The sequence below is a fragment of the Ambystoma mexicanum genome, chromosome 2p (assembly GCF_040938575.1).
Source record: "Ambystoma mexicanum isolate Mex_15411 chromosome 2p, UKY_AmexF1_1, whole genome shotgun sequence".
NCBI lineage: Eukaryota > Metazoa > Chordata > Amphibia > Caudata > Ambystomatidae > Ambystoma > Ambystoma mexicanum.
The window spans coordinates 280,008,484-280,029,701 of NC_090923.1; the positions used below are offsets into that span (position 1 = coordinate 280,008,484).

The 21,218-nt window shown below is 44.6% G+C and overlaps 1 protein-coding gene across 1 annotated transcript in view; it reads right to left on the minus strand.

Annotated features, from left to right (window-relative positions):
- Positions 1-21,218, minus strand: part of RFT1 (RFT1 homolog) — a 416,949-nt gene that overhangs the window by 138,586 nt on the left and 257,145 nt on the right. The window lies entirely within an intron of this gene.

A 21,218-nucleotide genomic window follows, 5' to 3' on the forward strand; every position in this document is an offset into this window, starting at 1 on the left:
AGTTGCCTGACCCTATATTGAGACATGTCAGGTAAAGGGCTCGGATGTTAGTCGGTTGTCCTTTGTGTTGTGCAAAAGTATTAGAGTCAGAAAAGGGGGGGAAGGTAGTGGTTTGGAATGTCTAACCCGAGGGGATGGAGAAAAGGGGCCAAAGGAAAGGGGATACCGCCTCTCACCCGTCACTGTCCCACTCCCCGAGGACCCCCTATCCAGGTGATCCTCCCTCACAGGTCCACCCCCAGGAACTGGATCCAATACCAATGGTCGTGTCCTGGCTATATGGATGACAGATCCTCGAGGTTTAGACTGGAAGACACCTTCGGGTTTCTAACAGTTCATGGCAGAAGGATGCCAGTCTGCAGCTCCAGACCACATCTGAGGATTCACCACTCACAACCAGCCACAGGAGCTTGAAGATTGTTAGGTAGATCTAATGGATTTGTCTGTCTATGAAGATGAGGAAGTGCTTGACATGGAGGGGGCTTCAACAGTAGGCCAGGTTTTAGCAGCTCAAAATGACATTGGAGCGGAGCCCCCCACCCAAAATGGGCTCAAGTCCCTCATCCCCTTACCTTGGAAGAAAGAAGAACGAAACTAAGGATCTGCAAAGACCAGGAAACTGGTTCCTCCAAATCGGAAACAATAATGAGTAAATTACTCCTAAAGTCTAACTCGGATCGTCTTCCTGTACTCCCAAAGAAGACTTGGCAGGAAAGAACCAGTAAAGGACCAATGTCCCACAGGAGAGAGAACTCAAGTAGAGCGAGTAGTACTGATAGTGAGCAGGACCAAAGATTAACAATCACCCTTGAGAGAATATTAAGAGCCTCAGATGGTCTGATATTAAACAGATCAAACATAATGCCTTTATTACACCATATCCCCAAGCTAAGAGTGATAAATACAGACGATATCAAAATGGTTGACTTGCCGAATGAAAGAGTGAATGAAAGAAAACTTGCTCACATGTTCAGCTTCCTTGACCTCGCTACTCCCTGACGCAAACGATGAACTTCGAACCTTGGGCTTCGACCTGAGAAGGGAAAACATGAGAGATAGTTCATGAGAGATTATTGAAAAGATCACCTCGAAACCAGAGGTAAACAAAGGAGGGCTCTCTGCAGGGTGCCGGCAGAAACCTGTCCCATCCATCACAAAGCAAGGAAAAACTCTGCCCGACCCAACTTAAGATCACCATACGGGGGAGCGACATTGCAGATAAACCAAGAAGGAGAGTGACTGAAGAACGGATCATTACCTCACTGTTGCAAGACCTGCAGTCATGGAGTTGGCTAGCAGGGGTTCTAGCCACGAAACATCATGATTAGAGCCAGAAGACAGGAGGGCAGAGAAACCTGGAAATCGGGTCCTGGAATACTCGAGGACACATCCATCTTTTTAACAAGATCGACCCGGTGATAGCCAAATTGGCTATAATTTGCATCCAGGAATCTTGGTTGACAGAGGCCGCGATTTTCAATGGCTATTCAGCATACTTATACCAGGCCAAAAGGAGCTTGACTGGCAGACCATTGTCAGTGCTCTTGGTACTGATCATAAATGGACTCAATGTGAGGGTACTACAGACCACCATCCCGCACCCCTACATACAGATCCTGCTCATCTGCTTAGAGGAACACGAGAAGAAGAAACAGACCTCTTGCTCTTTTTTAATCCATACTGGAATCCTGATGTCAAAGAGGGAGAGACATTTGTGATTCTAGTGACCGATTGGATTGATGAGGTATACTCGGCTCAAAAGAATATCCGGCTGGTGGTAGGCAGTGATCTTAATCTAGATTGCCTCCCTAGAGGATCGGTGACCCTTGGAAGAGAAGATGGTGAAATCAGCCTTAAGAGACAGAGGACGTGGATGGTTGGAAGAGATGGAGCTGAGAGGGCTGCACCTGCTAAATGGAAACATCAAGGGAGATATCCCGGCAGCAGCTACCTGGACAAATGGAACCAGAAAAGCAACTTTTGACTACTTCTTTGAATCAGAAAACCCCCTTCCAGACATAATTTCCCTAATTGTACAACCAGTGCCACACAGTGATCACAATCCTATAATAATGACACGTACAGGAATGGTGCGGCAAAATACATACACATGGAAGGAACGGGTGGAACTGGAAGGAGGATGAAACTGACTTTGTATATTGCCCAAAGACATCCCTTCATTTCATAAGACTTACTTGCATGGCAAAATCAGGAAATAGAAGATGTCGAATACGATAAAGTCCTGACAGCGTTCAGAGAACACAGAGATTTGAAGCCGTTTCATAAACCATCTCATATCTATGACAAGGGGGTGGCAGCACAAAAAAAACTCCTTAGAAAGGACATACAACTGCTTCAGACCTTGATAACCATAAATAAAGAACAATCGTGGAAAAGGAGACAAAAATACGGGCATTGGATAAAACAAAGCTTGGATCCTTCGAAATGATGCCGACACAATGTTACAGACTCTTAATAACAACAATATTAATACCCTATGGCAGCTTTCGAATGAAAGAGAAACATCAGCATGCCCATACCAACCAAATCCCATACCAGAAGACACATGGGTAAAGCACTTTGGGGATATGTTTGAAGCAAAAAATCCAAACAGCACAAAACCACAAAACGCAGTCAGCTGGAGATTGGATGTTGAATTTGACAGGCACGAAATTTGAATGTTAATTAAAAAAGTAAGCTGGTCACAAGCCAAAGGCCAGGATGGCCTTTCCAACGCCATATTGAAAGTGGCCCCGGAATCATGGGCCAACTTCTGCCAACTCCTCTTCAGCAGAATCAGCCAAAGGGGAAAAAACCCAAAATCTTGGAAAGCAGCGATAGTAGTCCCTATATTTAAAAAGTGAGACTGAATGTTACCAACAAACTACAGGCAAATCGCTCTCCTAGGAAATATTTTTGCGATGATCCTTCTAAGGCGGCTGAACGAGTGGGTGTTGGTGACAAAGAGCTTCGACACAAGACAAGCTGGATTTGTCAAGGAGGTAACATGCAGCATAAATCTATTGTTAATTAGTCTACTGAAACTTCGAGTTACAAAGAATAAAGGTAAAATCTATGTGGTATGCATTGACCCAGAACAAGCATTTGATAGTATAGATCGAGAATTACTATGGCAGAAGTTAAAATCTAAAGTATGCCCGAATTACTTCTTGTTAGCCATCATAGGCCTATACTCGGGGACAAACATGCAGATCAAGTTAGATCAACAGGGCAACCTGACCAGAAAAATATACACTTCAAAGGGACTGAAACAAGGATGTCCCCTTGACCCTACTATATTCAACTTTTTTGTAGAACACCTAAAAATAGATTTGGCGGACAAAACAACTTTCGCTCCTAAGATCAACGAAACAGAATTAGGCTGGCTACTGTACGCACACGATCTGGTGCTCGTGGACCAGACACAAATTGGTCTGCAGAGAAGATTTGACATCCTACAGAGCTACGAAAACAAACTGCCTGAAGATAAATGCGTCAAAATACGAAATAATGGTATTTGGGGCTAAAAAAGAAAAAAAGAAAGAAGAAATGCGAAAGTTGGTTATTAAATGGGAAACACCCGATTCCATCGTACGAGATAAAATATCTTGGGACAATCCTAAGCGTTGCAATAGGGGAAAATGCATGGATTGATTACCTGAAGAGGAAAGCAAAACATCTAACTTCCCAGGGCATGACGATTGATCATAATTTCGGGAAAGTCTCCCTCCAACCAGTGATAACCTTTTGCAACCAAAAGGTGGCACCAGTTCTTACCGACGGGGCAGATGCCTGCCTCGGACTGAGCTGGAAAACGTGGGACTATCTGGAAGGTTTCTTCTGCAAACGATATTACATCTCCCAAAGGGCACACTTGTGGCAATTATTCGACATGAGCTAGGCCTACCATCATATGTGAGAGTTGTATGGAAGGCATTGCAGCTCTTCAGGAAGATAAACAGGACAAACAGTCCCCCACAGTTTGACATGATCAAGAACAAAGAACTAGGTATGAATGATTGGGCACTAAATCAGTGGAGGAATCACTGTAGAACTATTCTACAGAATCTAGGGACTCCAGTCGAAATCCTATGCAGAAACCTGACATATGTAAAAATGATTCTGTGGGCGGATGACTGGCATGAGACCGAAGTAAAAAGATCAAATTCCGTCCCACATAATCTCTCTATAAATAATCTTGGACAACTAAATGTTATTCCAGGTTATTTGAAAAATTGCCAAACAATAAGCAGCGAGACCTGCTCTTGCGATTCCAGCTGAATGTGCTCCAGACCAAAACCACTCTTAAGAGATATGGGTGTAAACAAGAAAAGTGCCGCCTTTGAGGTCTACAGAGCGAATCTTTAAAACATCCAACGTTGTTTTGCCCCAACTTGGAGAACCTAAGATCAATACATTTATATAACCAAATGTTCAAAAAGGTTGCCATGGATGCGGAAAAGTGGTGGGAGGTTTTGTAGGGGGGCCAAATCCAAAAATCATATTTGCCCCAAGAAAATTCCTTGGAGCTACTTTTGAAAAACTGAAGGAGTGCGGAAAGTAATTAATTTTACTTATCTGTGGGGAAAACTGGACTTAAGGAATGGAAGAACTTTTAATGCATGAAGTTTTAATAGTATCAGATGAATGTATGAGAATAGTGAAATGTTTGTAATAAACTAAACACTGAATAAAAAAATCTTTTAAAAGGGGGTGGTATCTATTTGTAATAAAGGGGAAGTTGAGCGAGTTTAGAATATGTTTCTGGAGTTCTGAAAATTGAGGTGCTGATGTGTTGACTATTTTTTACCATTGGTATTTGAAGTTCATGGAAGTATAACTTATGTATCTTATCAACATAACTTATGTATCTAATCAATAGACCTTCTGTGCAACCGTGTGTGTTTCTTGCTCAAAAAGGGGAGTGACGCTGTAAGGAATCCATTTTATTAAATTGGGGGATCCAGATTCATAAAACACTTTATTAAATAAAGGAGATTTGTGCGTACCTGGTTTGAGATGGGTGGAAAATTCCACCGAATTAGATAACTCCCGGGTTAACACATCCTGCAATCCAGGCCTGAAGTTGGAGCCAGTGCAGTTCTATGAGGGTCTGGGTGAAGGTTCATAGCAGAGACCCATATCTGGATGTCAGGGTGTTCAATGTTGTTGATCAGCAGTAGAAATTCAGTCTTGGAGGGGTTGAGCTGCAGGTAAGCACTGGACATCCAGGACCAGATCAATGTGAGGCAGGCCTTGAGCCTGTGGATGTCTTCGATGGAGGCTATGTTGAGGTAGATTTGCGTGTCAATTGTATATTGATGGATGTGGATGTTGTGTGGAGCGAGGAGGGTTTCGAGTGCTTCCATGTAAAGATTAAAGATCACCAGGGACAGGATGGATCCTTGCGGGACTTCACAGACGATGGGCAGAGTTGGTGATCTGGAGGAATCGATTTGTTCGAACTGTTGGCGATTAGCAAGGTAAGATTTGTACCAGCTGAGCATGATCTCGCTGATGCCCATGCAGCAATTTAGATTGGCAGTGCGTGTCTGGTGGTGTCAAATTCTGATGAGAGGTCAAGGAGAACTAGGAGGCAAGGATGGCCATCATCGAGGATTTTATGGGCATCGTCGATAGCCTTGATTATAGCCATTTCTGTGCTACAATGGGTCCCAAGCCAGATTGGTAGGACTGGAGGAGGTTATTCGCTTTGATGTACTGGAGGAGTTGCATGGCTATTGTTTTCTCAAGGGTCCTACCAAGGATGGGAAGATGGGGCGGTAATTGCTGAGATCGTCAGGGTCCAGTGTTGGTTTCTTAACAAGCTGGAGGATTTATCCAGTCTTGATGGACAAGGTGAAGGTGCCTTGAGTTAGAGCGCTGTTGATGATTGACAGGTAAGGGTGGAGTACTTTATTCGGAAGGGTCTTGAGTACAGAGGCAGGGAGGATGTCGTCGGCATACGATGTAGCCTTGAGGGATGCTAAGGTGGCAGTGAGGTCTACCATAGCTAATGTCTTGAAAGATGTCCATGTAGTTGTGGTTTTTCAAGATGAGATGTTTAGTGTGTCGTCTCTTGTGGCACTTGTGTCCATGTGTTGGAGGATAATGCTGATCGTGTTGATGAAGAGAGTTGATGGTAGAGTTTTCGATGGAGTGTGCTACGGGTGTGTTGGACAAAGGATTGATGCAGGGCTTGATGGCATTGAAGAGGCCTCTGCTTTCAATCTTGGCCTTAGCTATGGTGTTTTGGTAGTAGTTGGGCTTGGCAGTATTGATCAATCATTTGCATGTAGCACAGAGTTTGCAAGGTGAAGTCGGATGTGCTGCAGGATCTTCACCAATTCTTTTCTTGTTAATAAATCTGAACCGTTTCCACTTTGGGGACTCAGATGTTTCTTCTAATTTCCAAAGGACTTCTTTGTGAAGGGACAGCTCTGGTGTTGTAATGAGGCTTAATCAGAATAATATCTTTTTTTAAATAGGCTTTATAAACAACTGGCCAGAGGCTAACTACAAGGTGAACTGGCACGGTGGGTGCAATCTAAGGCAGTGCCAGAAACTCAGTATACACTCCCCTGGGCACCGTTCTTCCTTCTTGTGATCCCAGCCTGCGTAGATTTTCATTGGGTTTCTGCCTGGGCTTCCTTTGCGCTCCACTTGTGTCTCATTTTGCTCAGTGTCCTGGTAGTGTTGGGTTTGAACATTGGTATTGCATCTTCGTGGTGTGGGCGTTGACACTGTGTTCTCATGCCATTTGGTAGGGCCATCCTCTGTTCTTGCATCATTGAGTGTGGACACCCATTGCCAGTTCCACCACTTGGAACCTAGAACTATCGACCTGGGCTTGCAGCCCTCTTTCAGCGACCTAGCACATACTCAACTTATATCCACTGCCTGGGTTCTCTACAGGTATGGCAATTTCTTTCCTGGTTGATTCTGTCCCTTCACTCCTACGCACATACTTGCCTTGTTCATTTCCTTCCTTTTCAATCTGGAACCCTGGTGTACTGGTGCTGCAATTCAGCCTGTGCTTTCTAGATCCAACACCCCAGCATTCCTCTGCCTATTCTTGGGGGATGTCGCTTTGCTGTGTAAAATATCTCATGATGGGTTATAGATGAAGGGCTTCCCTGTGTGATTAACTTGGGGTGGGGTCCCCACAGAAGAAAAAGTTACTTACCTTATCTGGTAACTTTCTTTCGATGGGATGTTCCTCCGACGTATTACACATCCATGTCAGGTAATGATCATAGCTGTGCTGCTTCGGAAAATTCTTCGGCGTAGGCGTCCTGCATCGATATGTTGTCCCTTGAGGGCCGACGTTACCAGATGTTAGAAATAGGACGCATGGCACCCATAGCCTCAGTTGTAATTTCTTCCCAGAACGTGTGGCACCAATCTCCTGCCAGTATGACTGCAGAAAGCCTTGCGGAAACATAAGCTGCAATCGCATAAGAAATTCTGAAGAGGGGCAGGCAGGGAGGGTTCGATGTGGATTACGTTAGAGGAACATCCCATCGAAAGAAAGTTACCAAGTAAGTAACTTGTTCTTCGAAGGGATTGTGTCCTCCAACGTATTCCACATCTATGACAGACTCCCAAAGCAGTACCAACATATGGAGGTTGGAAAAGAATTTACAAATTTAGAATATTAGAATGCCCAATCAAATTGCTGAATAGAGGACTGCCTTACCAAAGGCCAAATCCTGCCCATGGATGGAGTCCAAGGAATAGTGTCTCACAAAAGTATGGACAGAGGCCCATGTGGCTGCTTCGCAAATATTCCGAATCGGAACGCCCCTCTGTAGAGCAGTGGAGGCCACCATACCCCTAGTAGAGTGAGCCCGTAAGCCTACTGTGGTCCTTTCCCACCAAACGGTAACACTCAGAGATCATCACAATGATCCATCTGGACAAGGTCTGCTTGGAAACAGCCTGACCTAAACGCCTTCCAGCATAACCTACAAAGAGCTGATTGTCCACTCTGACCCGGGACATCCGTGAGAGATAGAAACTCAAAGCTCTCCTAGGATCCAACCTATGGAGCCTCTCCTCTTCCTTACCAGGATGTGGAGGAGGATAAAACGCCAGTAGAATTACCTTCTGGCTCAAATGGAATTCCGACACAACCTTCGGAAGAAAAGAAGGCTGCACCCTAAGGGCAACCCTGTTCTTAAGGAACACAGTGAAGGGTGGCTTGGCGGAAAGTGCCTGCAACTCACTCACTCTGCGTGCGGAAGTAACTGCAACTAAAAATACAGTATTAAAGGATAACAGACGCAATGCACAAGAATGTAAGCGCTCAAATGGAGCTCCCATCAGGAACTTTAAAACCAAATTCAAATCCCATCCCAGCACCTGGAAAGGCGACGGTGGAAACACATTAGTGAGCCCTTTTAGAAATTGTGAAATCAAAGGAATCTTAAAATAAGAACATTCCTCAGACAAGCGCTTAAATATAGACAGCAACGCCAGGTAACCCTTAATAGTACCCATTTGCAGGCCCTTGTGGGCTAAGGAAAGCAAAAAAGACAAAACCAAAGGAATTGAACATTGGAAAGGATCCACATTCTGTACCCTGCACCAGTCACAGAACTTTCTCCAATGGCAATGGTACAGGGATTCGTTGCGGGCCTTCTGGCCGAAAGCAACACATCCATCACGTCTTCGCGGAGGTCCCAACCTTATACCTCAAACTTTCATGAAGGCTGAGAGACTTGACCTCTGGATGGAGAACCCGACCCCCATCCCGTGAGAGCAGATCGTCTCGGTAGGGAAGACAGCGTGGAGGGCAGATGGACATGTCTAGAAGGTCCGGGTACCACGCTCTCCTGGCCAATGCCAGAGCAATGAGGACCATCTGGGAACCGAACCTCCATAACCTCTGCAACACTTGCGGAATGACGGGGACTGGAGGAAACGCATACAGGAGCGGGAAGGACCACTCCACTACGAACGTGTCCCCTAACACTCCTCTTGGAGGAAATTCCCGCAAGCAGAATCTTTCGCACTTCCGGTTGCCACTGGTGGCGAAGAGATCCACTTGTGGGGTTCCCCAAAGGGCGAAGATCTCCAACAGAACTTCCTGAGCCAGCTCCCACTCGTGAGAGACTGTGCTCTGCCTGCTCAGAGCATCCGCTGCCGCATTTTCGTCTCTGGCCAGATGAACTGCCGAGATTGAAATTTCCTGCTGGATGGCCCAGAACCAGAGCTGCATCGCCTCCCTGCACAACAGGAGTGACCCTGCCCCCCCTTTTTTGTTGAGGTAGTGCATGGCCACCGTATTGTCCGTCATGATCAGGACATTCTTCCCCCGCACAGACGGCAGAAAAGCCTTCAGGGCTAGCCTGACAGCCGCAGGGGCCACGGCCGCTGGCTGTCAACTCGTTGGCATGAGCTCCCCAACCCGTGAGGTATGCGTCCATCACAATCGTCACCTCCGGCCAAGGTTGCCAAAACGGAGCACCCTTCATCAGATTGCCTTCGACGGCCCACCACAGTAGATCATGTGCGACCGAGGGCGGAATCTGAACGGGATCCGACATCCTGCTGGAGAACTGCGACCACTGCATCTTGAGAGCCCACTGCAGAGATCTCATCCAAAGCCTGGCCTCTGGCACCAGGAAAATGCAGAATGCCATGAGGCCGAGCAACCTCAAGAACTCGAACGCCGGGAGACTCTATGCACGTTGAAATTTGTCCACCATCTGCAGAATGTGATGAGCCCCCACCTGGGGAGGCGAACACTGCCCCAGGGATGTGTCTAGCGCTGCTCCGATGTATTGGAGTCGCTGGGTAGGTGTCAAATGGGGCTTCTTTCAATTGAGGGAGAAGCCCAGCTTGTGAAGGGAGTGGCAGGTGACGGACAGATGATCCAGGGCTTGTTCGGGAGAGGGCGCCTTGATCAACCAATCGTCTAGGTAGGGGTATACGTGAATCCCCCCTTTCCTGAGGTACGCTGCCACCACCACCTTCAGCTTGGTGAAGACCCTCGGGCGAGGTCAATCCGAAAGGCAGGACCCGAAACTGAAAATGCGAGTCACCAACCGTGAACCTCAGGTACTTCCTGTGGTTGGGATGAATTGGCACATAAAAGTAAGCATCCTTGAGGTCGAGAGACACCAACCAATCCTGAAGTTGAAGGGCCTAGAGGACTTGAGAAAGAGACACCATCTTGAACTAGTCCTTCCTGAGGAGCTTGTTCAGCCAACGCAAGTCCATGATGGGTCTCAATCCCCCATCTTTTTTTGGGATAAAAAAATAAGGGGAATACCATCCCTTGTTCCTCTCTGCTACAGGCACCAGTTCTATGGCAACTTTCTCCGGCAGGGATAGGATTTCCTGCGCAAGGAGCGGATCTGGACGCTTCAAAGAGAGCTTCCCCGGTGGATTGTCGTGAGGCCTCTGCCATAAGGGAAGACAGTAGTCCTGGGTTATTATCTCCAGAACCCACACATCTGAAGTAATGGCTCGCCGTTCTCCAAGATGCTGCGCAAGTCTGCCCCCAACCGGCGAACCATGGCCTCATGACTGAGCGGACGCAGCTGCGGCAGTGCCTGAGGACAAAGAGGCAACTGCTTGAGCGGCTTTGGCACCTCGAGTACCTTGCTTTCCACCTCTGGTACTCCTACAGTGGCCCCTTTGACTGGCAGCTCCTCTCGATCTACCAAAGAGTACCAAAAGGTACCTCCCCTCCATTGCCGTCTCCTAGGACGAAAAGGCGGAGGTTGACGTACTGCAGCACTCAAAGACTTTGCTGCAGCTTTGGAGGTCTGCAACATCTCATGGCTCTCGTCAGCCTTGCTGCCAAACAGATGGACACCATCAAAGGGCATGTTGAGAAGCCGGGATTGCACATCAGGAGCAAACCCCGACTTCCACATCCACGCAAACCTGCGTATCACAGTGCTTGCAGCCATGGACCGGCTAACACAGTCTGCCGTGTCCAAACCCGCCTGAACGGATTCAAACATGGCATCCTTGCCATCTTGCACGAGGGCTAGAAAACCATCCCGTTCTTCCCCTTCGGGAATATGCTCAGCCGCCAAAGATACACAATTCCACAGAGTGTGAGTGAATCTTGCCAAGGCACAAACGGAGTGGGCTGCCTTCAAAGCCATACTTCCAGAAGAAAATACCTTCTTCGCCCAACCATCAGAGTGCTTATCGCCCCTATCAGGAGGGATGGAAGGGTACGCAGCCTGCTTTGTGGGGGTCATAGCCGCCTGCACCACCAAACTCTCCGGAGTACGGTGCGTCGACAAGTAGCAGGGGTCACTACTTGCTGGGCGGTATTTTTTCAGAAGTGACTTACTCACTGCCGGGAGCAGTCCAAGCCGCCGCCACCCTTCTATGCAAAGCCATGTGAAATGGCAACACCGGGTCAGTGGGTGGACCTTGGTCCAGGATGTTCGTCAGATCATCCTGATCAAAATCAACAGGTGAAGCAGACCACCCCAAGTATTCAGTCACCCTTCACATGAGACGCCTATAGGAGGATTCGGCATGCGTTCCAGGCTGAGGTCTGCCAACCTTCGGAGAGGTGTCAAGACCACTAGCATCATGCAAGGACTGATGGAGTTCTTCCATCTGACTGTGACCAGACAAAAGGTCATCAGGGACATCGGGAGGCACAACCATCTCCTCATCAGACCCTTCCTCCATCCCTGACATATACTCCAAAGGTTGGAACAAATCCAATCTGGGAGGATGAACAGAGTAGGGCTCAAAAACAGGCCTCACAGATTTACTGAGAGCCTTCCTCGGAGCTTCCACAGCCCTCCGGGGCACCTCCGACAAATCCTCCACAAAAGGCGTCGATGGCGCTGAGGGCATCGGCGTAGAAGAGGTGCCAACAACTTCCTCGAGGGCGGAGCCCCGAGAGCGTCCTTCGACAGACACGGCGCTGATGGCATCGACTTCTTTGAGGGCCGAGCCCCAAGAGCGTCCTTTGACGGACACGGCGCCGATGGCGTCGATGCCTTCCTCGAAGGCTTCACAGGTTCCGGCGGTCTCGATGGCGTCGAGGAGCGGGACCTTGATCTGGCACAGCTACGGCAATCTTCCTTGTCCGAATGGGACCTTGACGGCTCCCGATGATCGCGCTGACCGCCCGAGCCCAAAGGCGTGCGAGTCGTGGACCGAGCCCGCTCCCTGCTAGCTTCTTTTGAAGGCGTGGCTCGAACTGTGCCTTGTGATTCGAAAATCGCCATCATCTGCTGGAGGAATGCATCCCATTCTGCCCACGACGAAGACTTGGTGGGACAAGTCAATCGACTTCTGGCAGAGTCCTCCGACGAGGACGGGGAATGCGACTGGTGATGGTGCCTCCGAGAATGCCTCGAAGAGGCAGAGGAATGGCGGGAACCACTCAGAGACCGAGACCCCGTGGACTTTCGCCAACATGGAGAGTCGCCCCTCAAGTCTTCGGTCGAAAGCCCAGCAGATTTCAATTTATGGGGCTTAGACACCCTACCTACCGTTAATTTCTTCTTCTGTTCCCGCAAGGCCTTCGATGTCAGGGACTGGCAGTCATCGCAGTCGTCGGTGGCGTGGCTTTCGCCGAGGCACCAGAGGCAGATGTTGTGTGGGTCTGTGACATTTTCGAACCGCAGTCCCAAAATTTTTTAAAGCCCGACTTCGGGGTAGAAGAAGACAAAGACATCACTTTTGAAGTAGAAGAATCGAGCGCGCCGAGATTCCAAAGCAAACACGTTTGCGGAAAAACCACAACTGAGGCTACGGGCGACGTGCGTCCTATATATAACATCCATTGACGTCAACCCTCGATGGAGGCCCTCGAGGGACAACGTATCAACGTCATTGATGCAGGACGCCTACGCCGAACAATTTTCCGAAGCAGCACAGCTGTGCTCATTACCTGTCATAGATGTGGTATACGTCGAGACACAATCCCCTTGACTAGTGTATTTAGCTGGACTGTAGAGCTTCCCAAAATAGACCACCCCTAAAGGGGTGGCTTCGCAATTTGCCCCAGAGGTTTCAAGAACCTTTAGGATGTGAGCAGGAGTGACTCCATCACACAACATTGTAATCTTCTTGATGCTATTTGATTGCAAATCTGTAAACTGCCTAGCATCAAGATGAATCAGTTTATGTGGTATTTGGAATCAGCAACTCTGGTAATTTCATATCAGGCTTCCATCTACCTCTCTGGAGCAGACGAATGCTCTGTTGTGTTACAGGTTCCTGGCACCCATTCAGGTATTGATGGCAAAGGGCACCGACATCCCATAAGGCAAATATTTAACTCCATCCTGATGAAGGAATTTGTTCAAACATCGTGGGATGAAACACACATGTAGACTCTTTCTATTTGTCAATAATTAGAATAATGATTGATACATATTAGAAGCATGATTAACTGCCTTGGTGTTACAAAAAATACATGCAGTATGTTATCGCTATATGGGAACCAATTAATCTTGTTATCGGTCTCACAAGAGTGTCTTAATATGTATTATAAATGTATGAAATTAAAATAAATCTCATAACTCACTGGTGGATATAACTATTTCAACATCTACCCCTTTAAATTAATTACTTTACAGAGTTCTGTGACACTCAGAACAACACCTTTAGGTTATTTTTGGAGTACTATAGATCCAGGACCTATGTTAACATTACAGTTTGAGGGATGACAAAGCCAAAATGATGTAAACAATGGAACCCAATCAGTATTCCTAGCCTCTTAGAATATAATGTTCAATCATTCACTAATTGGAAAAGCTCCGTTTACAGAAGTATTCTGAAGCACTTGGGGCTTGTTCTGTTCTCGGGTTGGTCTTAAAATCCTTCCAAATCCTAGGGCCCATTCGCCAATCTGCCTTCATGTTTTAGATGTTCCGAGGTTTGGAACCTGGTACATGCACTGTATGCCTTATGAATGTATCAAAAGATTATCTCAAAGGCAACTCTGCGCAGACAAGAAAGTTATTACACTGGGTATGTATATATTGATCAACACTGTCAGCAAATAAGAACAGATGTGAAAAAAGAATCATTTATGCTTTAAAATTAACTGGTGCCGAGTCTATACGTTACAATTGACTGCTGTCTACATTCTGGCATGTGCCCGTGTTAATAATAATTTCTAGTCTGGATGTTGATATAGTGAATGTCTCTTATTTTGAATAGACTTGATTAAGCCAAAGTATAGACGAAGCACAGGCATGTGCAGAAGTGTAGGCAGCGACCAATTGTAACGCATAAACTCGGCACCAGTTAATTGTAAAGAATAAATACATACTACTACTTTGTTCACATTCTTTCTCCTTTGTTGACAGTGTTGATCAATATACATATACACTCTTTAAAAAGTATCTTGTATGTGCCAAGATGCCATTGAGGTAATTATTTGTTATTTACGTAAGCAGGTTACCTGGTGAAGATGAGCTTCCTCTCAGGTGCATGCTGCAGACTCTATACATGAGTATAACTTGCCCTATATAAAGCTATTTCCTTATGTTTGGCACACGCTTGCTGATTCACCACTCTCTCACATGCCTTATGCATGGTACATAGATTTGGAAACGTAATGCTGGGTTCTATTGGTGGAGTGGAGAGATTTCAGGCCCAGTTTTAAAGAATCTCACTTTTCCAGATTTAACCATAATCTGCACACTTGATCCTGAAGTTTCGGTAATCTGTATAAAGATATCTTGGGCAGACAGGCATAAATGATATGATATGATATGGTATTTGTAACGCGCCTATACACAAGTGTTTCAAGGCGCGACAGCAAATGTTACAGCAAATACTGCTATGGCGTGCCTGTGGTACACAATCATACATTCTACCCAGTATTCTGTTTGAAGGGAAGAGCATTTTCTGTAGCAACAAAAATTGAAACAGAAGCACTTGACTACAACATTGACCTGGCGAGCAAAATCAACACCTGCATCGAAGATTACACACATGTCCTTAATATGTGTCACCTTTCGATTAATAGGTACTTCATAAAAGCTCAATCACCTCTCCATTCTTTAGATTAAATTGTCAAAAAAGCTGATTCAGATCAAGACTTTTCAAAAATGAATAAAAGTGCTTGGAGTCCATCTATTCTTTAATTTAACATGCCGACGGCTTCCTTTGTCCAGATTCAATGCAGTGAGCGTCATATATGGAAAAATGATGGGACATTCTATTTCCAGAGAGACCTTTAACACAGCCCCTGAATATTTTGAGTAGAACTATAGGGAAGTAAAATATAAGACGCATAAAAAAGACTCAGCGACACGTTTGGGGTATAGGCTTGAACAAGAAGCCTTAGTGAAAGTGAAAACACTTTACTCTTGAAAACAAAAAAAGGCAAAAATGGAACAAACGGACACAGACATCTGCATTAGTCGCAAAGGAATCAAACTTCTATGCAAAGATCAAGATGAGGTATTTTTTTAATATTTTCTGTTCGTTTTGGTTTATTTTCAAACTATTGGCCTTGGTTGCAAGACATTTCTGTTTTGAAAGCATTTACTAACAAAAATGGTTCAATTTTTAAAATATCTTATTAGCAATATTTACAAATGCCATTTAGCTGTCTCCAGTATCCTGGGCAGCACCCATCAGGGCAAGGAATACACATCTTCAGTTAAAATGCTGCTGTGGCGTTTCTTTCAATGGCTAGGAGTAAAAGTGCCTTAAATGTGCATGGTTGAGTTTATGAAAATAAACATTTGTACAGAATGCCATGATAGCAAGAGAGAATTGCGGTCTTTAAAGCTAGGTTACATGAAAGATCCCAGCGTGACTTTGGTCAATATCACAAAATGCACATTTGTACAGAATGCCATAATAGCAAGAGAGAATTGCGGTCTTTAATGCTAGGTTACATGAAAGATCCCAGCGTGAATTTGGTCAATATCACAAAATGCACAGAAGAAACACATCTACAAAGTAGGCACAGAGAGAGGGTAAGGGAACAAAATAGCATCAAGTGAATGAGCATTCAGTTAAAAAGGACATTTATTATCACATAAGCAATGTACTAGGTCAGAGGGTCTGCAACCTTTGGACTACAATTCCCCCCCCAACCGCCATGAGCCCTAGCTAGCCTAGTTAATGCAGAGGGCTCATAGGAGTTGCAGTCCAAAACCTGGAGAGCCAATGGTTGCATACCCCCATCACTTTGTGCTTAATGTGGATACAAAACCAACAACAATGAGTGACAGAAACGTAGTTTGAATACAACAATGATGTTTAAAAGCAGATCTACCTGTGAATTTAACAACTTACAATCCAAGGCAAGCTTAATACACCTGGAATCTATGTGCAATAATGCACACATACTTTGACAAGTTTTAGCAATCGCATAGAGCGATGCATACCCATAATGTGAGTTCAGACGATCAGCTTTGACATGTGTGACTTGCAGCTTGCAGACAAGTAATATAAACAAATCATCTTTAAAAACTTTTCAATTGCATTGATTTAGCTCTTTCTCACTTCTGGCTCCTAAGCAGTGGAGTACTCTTGCACTTTATATCCGTGCATCTTCTACTTTTCACATCTTTCGTACTCAACTAAAAGCTCATCTTCTACTTTCTCTTTCTTCTAATCAGTCTTGATGACTTTGGGTCATTTAGCATACATCAAGTACCCTTGTTTCATATAACTTCGTAAAGCGCTTTGGCGAAAGCGCTATATAAATAAAATACAAATAAATAAAACATGTCTACTGCAAGTGACATGTACATATGGAATGTACAGACTTACAAGTCAGAAAAGATCTGCTACGTTAAAATAAAAACATTTTTTTCCTATGAAACCTGCACAGAGCATGAAGAACTTCGAAAGGGTTCATTTGTATCTTGTATTGCTTACACGTCATTTTGTGAAAAAAATTGCTTCATGCTCAATGCCAAGATAAATGTTATCAGCGAACCTGATTTTATTATGAAACAGAGAATGTGACTATTGAACACAAAGCAAGGCTATTTGTTAAAACAGGATGTGTTATTTTGAAGGGATTCATCGTACACTGTAAGAAAATATCTTTATATTCTCTTGCAGGACACGTCTTTGTAAATTGTAACAGTTAAGTTAAATGTAATAATTGATCTGAAAATCTCCCCATAGTGAAAACTGATGGCATGACAGAAAAAATGCTGTCATGCATTGCCAAGTCATGAGAATCAGATGCTAATTAGCTGGATCTATATTGAAGGTGTATACACATTCTATAGTTCTAAATGAAAACAAATTGCAAATCCATGGTTATTTGAATGGACAACGGAGCAAGCATTTAGGTAAAGGGGATCAAGGTCAGATGATTACAGCCAGAAAAGGGATGGCGCTGTTCTTGGGAGGCGTTTCCAAGATGGAGAACACTTTGACATATAAACATTTTGCAAATCTAATGTTACTCCAATAGGACATGGACCTCACGTCTAAGTCCAGCAGTTTGAAAACACTGATAAAATGAATTGCACCGAAGAAACTAGGATGGTTCAGATGAGCCTGAAGTGGCGAACCTATGCCTTTATAACCTATGCCTGCATGAGACAACACGGGACAGGTCACTGAAGATGTCTGATGGAAGCAGAGTTTTAGAGGACGCAGCCGATTCCACAAAACTTGGTTTCCTGGATAAGAGAAAGGAAGCTGCTATTTTAATGCATTGAACATGACAGCGACCTGCCAATGTGCCTCAAATGTGACTCATTGCCAATTTGTTCAAATTCGGATTTGAAATGCTTGCTTCAATAATTTGAAGGCAAAACTAAATTACAAAACTGAACTGCTTTGGTAAGAATCGGAAAACAGTTTCCAGATGCTTTCACTCTGAGACAGTAAACTTCTCAAAGGGCTGATACTTGGCACTTTGCACATTTGTCCAAATGCTCATTTTGTGACGGTTTCAATATTTTGGGGCTGAAATTAGTCTCTGCAACATGCATACATAGTTGTACCATGCAGTGGCACCATGCTGTTTGTTCGTTATCTTTTCAACCACCTCTGTGCTGGTGAAACACTGAGTTTCTCGTGATACTGTATTTCGCATAACAGAGGACATGTTCTTCCCCTCATATTTCTTTGGCTAGGATAAGTGGATCCAACAAACCACAGAAGAGAGGAATCCTTTGCAGAAGTATTTCAAAAGCTTTACATGTAATGTTTTATCCATGGCTTTAGATGGCTTTTAGGTTGTTCTTAGTTGACTGCCCGTAGGGCAATGGACTCTATATACAATGTTTAGCCCTTTACATTTAATGGTTTATTCAGTGGCTGGTATGTAATATCTTCACCTGTCCCCAGAATTGCCAATACTGACAGCACCATGACTGTATGATTTGAAGTTTTACTGTGCCACAAAGGGCACTGTGACGAATCACTGGATGCAGTCACTTCTCAAGGTTATGGAAAGTACTGAGACGAAGAACATCAGGAAGATAGGTAATCCAACTACTGGGACGAGGTGGGACACAGGAACAATGAAGAGCAATACCAAGAAGGAACTGCAGCGGTATAGGACTTCCGCAAAGGCGTAGTTCCGCTTACGCCATAAAAATCAAAGAAGGATTGCCTATCAGAGAGACATCCAACCAGAATGAGAGACAGCCAAGCACAAAGGAGACGCGTGAAGGCCAGGTCAGATCTCAGAGCAGTCCGCTCCCGGTGTCAAGAGGACAATGGGAGTCCTTTGCCCAACTGCATCCAGACAGTAACGGGAGGCTGGCAGACGGTGAAGCGAACACAAGCATCAGTCTCCATACTGTCGGTAGGGGCTGGAAAGTACAGGAGGCAAAAACCTTGTACGGACATAGCGAGCAGGACTATCCTCCTCGTTTCATTACTTAGAAAGCGAGGCAGCCAAGGGGACATAAAGATGAGGGGAGAGAAACAAGGGTCAGGGACCCAAACCAAGAGAGTGATAAGATTCATCTTCCTCGTGGCAATGCTTGGCAGGGAAGTGGACCAAATGGGCCAAAGCAAAGAAGAAGAGAGAAGCCAGGGTCATGGATCCTCATAACACTCAGAGTTGGGTGCAGTAAGTGTGAAACCTAATGAGAAGACCAGGAGAAGGGAGTCATTCCACCTGGTTGTAAGAGATTGTTTTAGGACTACCAGGAGAAGGGAGTTATTCTCCTGGTAACCCAGATCGGTAGGAAGGTTGAACAGGCATGGAGAAGGGAGTCATACCTCTGGGGTAATTTGAGACTGACAAGGCACGCCAGGAGAACATAGGCATTCTATTGGCCCATAAACTAGATATTGTTTAGAACTTTGTGACCTGGGGAAGGGAGTAATTCCCCCAGGTTATGTGAGACTGAATACCAGAGGAAGGGAGTCAATTCTCCTAGCCCACCAATAAAATATTGAGTGGAACTTTGACCATAACGCAGGAGAAGGGAGGCATTCTCCTGGGACCAAATGCTTTATTCTTTAGTTTATAGTTTAAGGGACAGAAGTAAAGTTTTCTTGACATAGGACAGTGGACAACTTTACTTTAACAGACATCCTGACAGTCACCTGAGATCTTTAGCTGAGGCAGGAAAAATCCTCTTAGGAATAGGGAAAGATAGGTTTTCTCTTCTTTCATTATCTAATAAAAGTCTTTAGCCCCAAACATGTCACCTTTGCGACACAGTCATTCTTCTGCACCCTTACAGCACACACTGCTGATTGGCTCTAGGTAGCTTTCACATTTTAGAAGTGAACAGAAGAGTAGGATGCTGAAATGTATTCAAATACTTTACTGCTCATTTTTTCAAAGTATAATATACTTAATGGCTAAGCAGTAAAGTGAGAGCACTGATGAGTATAAAAGGCACTTTATTTCAAGTGTAATTACTTGTTGGTTTAGGGATAAAACTATGTGGGGGAAGATATTGATCATGTTTAATATTTATCATACCCACAAGGGTAATAAGCATTAGTTATGAGATACTCCTGGAGGTAGACCCACAAGAATATTGCAGTTCAATAGAACGCCTGTCAGGTGGTCAGGGGCAGTGGTTTCTCTTGTACTAAGTGCAGAGATCCAACCCTCTCCAGAGCCTAGCATTGTGTACAGCACAATTCACTGCCAGAAAACCAGCCACAGATGGGCATTTAGCCCGCTTTCGGGTGGAGGATAGGACCTGGTAAGCGAAGTTGATGAATATCATGACAACTAGACATCCCACAACCAAAATAAATGCCTAGTAAACAGCATGCCTACGTTGAACAAGCACTGGCAACGCAAACAGTTTAGTCTAAAAAGATATATAGTAAAAGCTTTATCAGAAACCCTAGGATAATCAATAGTGCCAGAGAACAAAATATTCTGTATATCAGAATGTCTTTTTTTCTTAGTAGCAAAGAGCCAGGAAACGGGTCTTGAATACCAGATAAAAGGCATCATATATGTCTGCTCTATTGTCCAACATTCCACCATCCATAATAGTCTGTTAGCCACCTCTAAATTTTCTTAACCACCATTTAGTCATCTGGAATGCTCCTAATAATGGTCTCGACAGGTGCAGATAATAGTGTAACAGATACTGAACTACTGGATAAGAATGCTTATGTTGTGGTAAAAGGATATACATTTATTACAGTGCATGGTCGTTGTGCACTAGATCTACTAGTAATGTAATGTGTATGTAAGCACAAACGTGCACACTTTTCTTGTAATTTTGCACACAATTTCCAGATTTGTAGGGTTGTAAATTCACTAGAATATAAAATAGGATCTACATACCAAGTAATTAAGTTCAAAAACACGCGTAGGTTTTTGTGTCTGCACACATAGGTTTACTAAAAAGATGGAGTCAAAGGAACCTTAGTTGCCACCACAGTGTAGAGAATCAATGTTCCATGTGTTGGCAAACACAACCTTCCACAGATTTTGCACTTTTAAAATTAATGATTGGGTATGTAGGGCCTGGTTAAATTAGTGGCTTAAGTTTACAGTGCGATTTAAAATAGTGATGGCATAATCTAAAAACCTGATGAGTTAACAGTGACTAAAGGCTCTACATGCCTTGTACATACTTTTAAGAGTCTACATGTGTAGATGTTAGCGTATGTTCACCTATAATTGATAACTTAGCAAAGAAATGTAACATCCACAACAGAGTTATTACCTAACCCGATAAAGTCTAGTAACATTCTATTCAACAAGGATTACAAAATTCCAGACCCTAAAATGGCTTCTAATGCAGACACAAAGTAGTACTGCAAAACGCCACCCAGTATTTACATGTGCC